This window comes from Aptenodytes forsteri, unplaced genomic scaffold (assembly GCF_000699145.1).
Source record: "Aptenodytes forsteri isolate BGI_AS27 unplaced genomic scaffold, ASM69914v1 Scaffold252, whole genome shotgun sequence".
In the NCBI taxonomy this organism is placed as follows: domain Eukaryota; kingdom Metazoa; phylum Chordata; class Aves; order Sphenisciformes; family Spheniscidae; genus Aptenodytes; species Aptenodytes forsteri.
The window spans coordinates 1,173,368-1,179,708 of NW_008794281.1; positions in this window are offsets into that span (position 1 = coordinate 1,173,368).

Below are 6,341 nucleotides of genomic sequence, written 5' to 3' on the forward strand. Positions count from 1 at the left end.
GGAAGGGAAGGGAAGGGAAGGGAAGGGAAGGGAAGGGAAGGGAAGGGAAGGGAAGGGAAGAGGAAAGGAAAGGAAAGGAAAGGAAAGGAAAGGAAAGGAAAGGAAAGGAAAGGAAAGGAAAGGAAAGGAAAGGAAAGGAAAGGAAAGGAAAGGAAAGGAAAGGAAAGGAAAGGAAAGGAAAGGAAAGGAAAGGAAAGGAAAGGAAAGGAAAGGAAAGGAAAGGAAAGGAAAGGAAAGGAAAGGAAAGGAAAGGAAAGGAAAGGAAAGGAAAGGAAAGGAAAGGAAAGGAAAGGAAAGGAAAGGAAAGGAAAGGAAAGGAAAGGAAAGGAAAGGAAAGGAAAGGAAAGGAAAGGAAAGGAAAGGAAAGGAAAGGAAGGAAGGAAAGTATCCTGTGACAGGAGCTAAGAGGACATATCTATAATATATGGACACAAGTCAGCACAGGTCTTGGATGCTACCACCTAGCAAGACAAGATATGTGGAGTGGGATGAAGAAGGGAGGGGCACTGAGCAAGGCTATGAACGGAGAAGTGGACTTAAACCAACCTTCCTGGTGCATGACTGAGAGGTGGGCAGTTGTATGCAGAATGTGCTTTCCTCCTCTGCTCGTGATTTATCAGCCATCTCCAAACTCTCATCCCTTTACCCAGCTTTATCCAAGATTTCCTTTCAAGTTCAAGGACATAGTCCACCATTTTTGCTCTGCTATTCTTAAATCTCTTCTCTCCTCTGCTTTTTCTGTACAAAAGCATTTGAAGCTCTTCACTGCTTCCCCAGGTTAATGCTTGATGGGTAGTGCACATCTCCTAATGTCCGTCAGCAAGCTGTTCCTGCATGTTTAGTCACTGTGTGGTCTTTGTATGTCTTGTTGGGTCTGTTGCTGCTCGCCAGGACTCAGGTATATGTCAACTGGATCACTCTTTACTGCACAAAAGCTGAGCACATCATGCAGCACATTTCCATAAATATTTGTCTGAATGTTGGTACAAATCTAAATCAGCTGTGTTCCAGTTCCTCTGGATCACTCTGAGTGTTCATTGGCAGAAATAGATATGAATTTTAAGCAAATACTGAAAATAGCCTCAGGCTATGATATCTGAATTGATAATGTGAGTTCTTGCACCACAAAGATGCTTCTAAGCCTTGTGGCCATCTAGCTGGGGTACAGAAAGGTCCTAGCAATTCAGCTTGAATTATGGATCTCAACTATTAGCAAGATATAGCTTATAAACAATTTCCTGGCTGTCCATCAAATCATACAGGCAATAAAACCCATACACAAAAGCAAGACAGAACTTGGTGAAAAAAAAAAGATATGCAAATTATTCATCCAGCTCCAGATAACACAAATAACCCATTACCTTTCTTTGAATTGGGTATATTTTATATTCACGTAAAATGTTCATAGAAAAGCTCATAATTAATGAAATAAAACATTGCATGATTCAGTCAAAGGAGTGGAGTTATGAAACACAATCTGTAGCACATATGTTTAGGTAACTCCTTGGGAGTGGACAGATAAATTAATTTTTTATAATGAAAATGCCAACCGGAAGAGGAACTGCCAGTGAAATTGGTAAGATTATTCATTCTGCCTTTCTGGAAAAAAGAGCATCCTGAATCTGATTGTGGTCTCCCTTGCACTCAGTTTATACAAGTGAGAACATAATTAGGCCCACTCATTCTGCCTTTAAAAAATTATTTCTTTCATTAGGACTAAATGCTGATAACAGCACGCTAGATGAGTTAGGAATTTTTTTATAGTGTGGGTGAAAAGTTAAAAATGTGTAGCAATCATATGCGTCTGGATAACTATACCTAACCTCTTTCTTTAGAGTGCAGATTAATTAATTCTGCAGAGAAGCAGAAGACAATACATCTTTGCAAGGAATGTTGCAATGTAAAAACATCATATAATTTCATCAGTTAATCTGACTGAATGATAAATAAATCCAAAAGGAAGTAGAATACCTCTAATTATATCCCAGGCAAGTCAACATGCATGTAGCCTGATTTCCTGCAAAGGAAACTGCATTGCCAGTGAAGGAATCTCCAGTTGCATGTACAGATTCCTCAATAAACTAAAGAATAAAATAAAAGGTTACTTGTTTAAATTTCTAAACACAGATTTAGATATCTGGTTTTATTGATTTTTTGTCAAATATCTTTGCTTGTATCTACTACTCTTTAAGTCTTTGCTCATCTACAAAGAAAGGCAGGATATGAACCAAAAAAAAAAAAATCCTCTAACAGTGTTAAATGTCCAATTGGTTTCTCCTAAAGAATCAAAATAGTGCAGTAAATTAGGAACTGACAGGTTCCGACATCAATTTACTCTGTAATTCTTAGAGAGCTACTTCCAAGCCTCAGCTCCCTCACCTGTTTAACTGCAAACTACCTACTTGCAACTGAGAGAAGTTCCAGGAGCTTTTACTGATATAAAATATGACTGATCTCGCACTCGAAATTAAGTGGCTATTTTATCCTTTCTTCACGCTACTTTGGAGATGATGTATGTAAACTGTTACTGCTGCTTCATGTGACAAATACATTTACTTTGGAGGAATCATGAGAAGTCATGATGTCTCCCACCAGTGTGAATTAAGCCAGTTACTGTATTCCATATGTAGCTTTTCCAGCACAGATTATACTGATTACAGAGGAATCAAACTATTCCTACTTAGAGGTACCTTGCATAAAATTATTGATGGAGAGGAAGTGAGCTTTTAAGCATACTAAGGAAGTATGGTACTTTATCTTTCAGTGTGTTTGGCTCTGATGGCAAAAAACAAGGGCTTGCAGATGGTGTTGACACTTTTCCCCTTCAGGTTGCTAATATTTCATACAGAGCTTTAAAAGAAAAGAAGAATTAAAAAATGCTATAGGATCAAAGCAAACAGGCTGGGTTATGAACCTAGATAAAAATGTGGGGAGTCTAGAGACAATATGGGGAAATTTTGGCTTATAATTTCAAGGATTTTTCTCATGGGAAAAGTAACACTTTGCTTTAATAAAAGAAAATAAATAGTTACAAGCACAACCCATTTGCTGTTTGATGTAACGATGTTATCTGCTCTCTGGGCTTTTTTTGTTTCTGTTCAAGGCATAAAATAATTATTGAAGAGGGCTGTTTCATCTCCATAGAGTACAAAAGTCCTCTTGCTAATTGCCACATCAAATGACTAGAGGACCCCAATGGAAACCTTCAAATGACTGTGAAAAAATTCAGGCCATCACTAAATGCTGGGCACTTTTTTTGTGTGTGTGATTTCCCATTGCAGATTAGGTTACTTGGGTGTGGGCTTATCACACAGGAAAGGCCTGGCTGCAGATTAGTTCTGCACCATTGCAGGTCTGTTATGCCAGCTTCATCCTTGACCAAATCGATGGCTAGCACCTTTATTGTATTTTTGCGATACGAAAGAACACTGGACTGTCCAGGCAACAAAAGAAGCAGCAGAAGGCCTACTGTGTTTCTAAAGTGTTACTTCTCTACTTTTTGTCATGCACCAGTGACATGAGTGCCGGGTCCCAGACTTTAACCTCACACAGAGTCAGAAAAAAGCTGTCAGTCTCGGCTTGTTCAAAGACAATTCCTTTGTGAAGATCAGACTAAAATGGCATGGTCCATATACTCACTAAAGCATGCCAAGGAGTCAGAAAGTCATAATCTGCCTTTGTACTTATGGCCATTCACATTTTCCTCCATAGCTGGTGCCCAATTACCAGTGCTGTAATTTTTTCTATTGTTAGAAAGCCATAAGGGTTTAGCTACCACTTATCCAATCGGGGTCATGACCTGATGTATTTAGGCTTTGCAAATATAAGTAACAGTTCCCTTATCAGTGTCACCAGGACTCTTTAACACTTAGCAAGCAGAAAGATAAATATACTTGGCAGATACAATTTGATCCATTGCTAAGCCTTCCATTTTACCAATGACCCATGGCGCTCTGCCATTCAAGGGTATGTTAACTATTATAACCTTATACCCTTCAGCGCCGGCTCAGAAACTGGCCAACTTACGCTTACAGGAAAGACTTACATATGATAGCCTGTTAACCTGATCTATAACACAAGGATTTGCACTGGGAAACCAGTGATGATTCTGACCTTGCTTGCACTAGTTCTGCTTTGGCCCAGTTTTAGCAGAATTCCTCCTGACTTACACCAGGACAAGAATTGGGTTCTGTCTCAAGCCAATTCGTTTCCAGGAGGAAGCCAAAGCCAGCTGATTTCTGTGTTGCTATTGTTAGAAGCATCGTTTTTCACTTCTTGACTTTCTTTGATTAACTGGCTAACTTAAATATTACTTTATGCTATTTTACAACTCAGATTTATCCTGAAAAGTTCTGATTACTTTCCTCTCCTCTTTCAGATCCTTTTTGAGACCTCTGCCAGCCACAAGGTCTACAAGAGATAGGACAATGGCCTGGCTTCAGAAGCTGGAGAGTGCAGATTCTCTCATTCATCCACCCCTCTGGCAGGTACTGAAATAAATACTTTTAGCAGGGTTATGTTTAACAGGCATATGTTTAAGAAGGGCTGAAGATGTAGCATCAGATCTAGAGAAGCATCTCTTTTAAGCAGAATAGGGCAAGAATTCACGTGTGAACCACTAGTGGGAAAATCCCATAATAAAACGATCAAGATGATAGGCTGGAGCTTTCTGCTATCTTGAAAATGCATCTTGATTGGCTAGAGGTCTTAAAGTTTGAGGCATTCAGTTATTGGCTCTTCAACAGTAACTTGAGAAACCTACCCTTCATTTTTCACAGAATGAAACTCTCATATATTGGCTCATATACTCTCATATAACTCTGATATTTTGCAATCTAAACATAAAGGAACTGAAATGTGGTTCTTACCAGAACAAGTAGGCATTGACTAGCCAGACTCCCTAGATTGCTTTGCAAATCTGTATCCAAGTCTTCCTTATTCTCACTGTAGAATTTCTTCGATCCTCACGTTTAGGTTTTAGTAATGTCACCATAAACTGCATGGATGGATGCATGGGAGGAATTAATGATAAAGGTATTGTCCTATCAGTTCTCTGTCTTATGAGACATTTGGCAATGAGGCAGTGCTTTTGCCCATAAGTAATACACTGTGAAGACAACTCTGTCACTGCTTGAGAGCTGACTAGTTCAGAGCCCACCCATAAGAATCTCTTCCCACTTAGAGCAATGTGCACTGGAAGACACAACACTGAACATTTCAGAGCAGCATGAGATGAAAAAAGCTTTGCAAGCAAGAGGGAGCAGAACATGATTTTCATATGCTCTCTAACAAGTTTTTCTGCATTGCTGTGGAGCACTGGCTCCTAATATGAAGAAATTCAATAGAGTGCCATTGTCAACCACAATTGATTAAACATAAAGCAACACTGGCAAATACCAGAGCCAGCCCTTGCACTAACCGTGGAGACTTTACACCTTAAGATGCCCTTTTTAAAATTACAAAGACTTCACAAGCTGTTTTTATTTATTTCAATCATGTGGGCAATTTTTATGACCACTACAAATATCTTCTATCAGAGTATCCTCCTTCATTAGGTTATAATATACTTTAATTCTCTAAAGTGCTTAAGTGTTAGTTAGCTAATTGAAGAAAGAAGGTGACTTCTTTTAGGAAAATTAGAAACAACTTAGTACTTACAGTGGAATCGTAACCAATCTAAAAGGATGGCTAAGACTCCTTATTCTTATTAAAATGGCTTAGCTGCTGAGTAGCAGCACCAGCTCATTCATGTATGCAATTGGGTCACAACTGGGTCAGCATTTCAGTCATGATTAAAGCACAGAGTCTAACTTCCCACTTAGACATATATCTGTGCACATAAAGGATTGTTTGGCCTTCAGGCCCACGTCTGGAACGCAGAGGTGAACTTACACTCTCTAACAAGGCAAGCTCCCCTGTCCCCTCTCCCACTTATAAGTTAAAAGCTTTATCTGAATAAAAACTGCCAGGTCATTTTTATACTCTGAATAGCAAGGAAACGTGCTGTAATCAGTGTTGTGAGGATTATGAGTCTAACATTTTACCAGTAATAATGCAGTGTCAGCACTATTAATTCTAAGGCAGAGGCCGTGAGATGGCTTATGTCTTTTCTGAGTGTTGAGAATTTCCTGGACAAAATGAAGAAGGCGGAGGAAAAAAATTACTTTGCATTTGCACAGCAACGTCAGTTCAGGCTGATGATACTTTTATCATCATTAAGCACTGTTTTATCTCCTTGGTTTTGCAGGGACTTGCTAAACATCCTGCATATTCTTAGACAAAGACACTCAGAATGGAAAAACTGTCCATAGAGTCGTGTGGTTAGCACCCCTAGTTAAAAT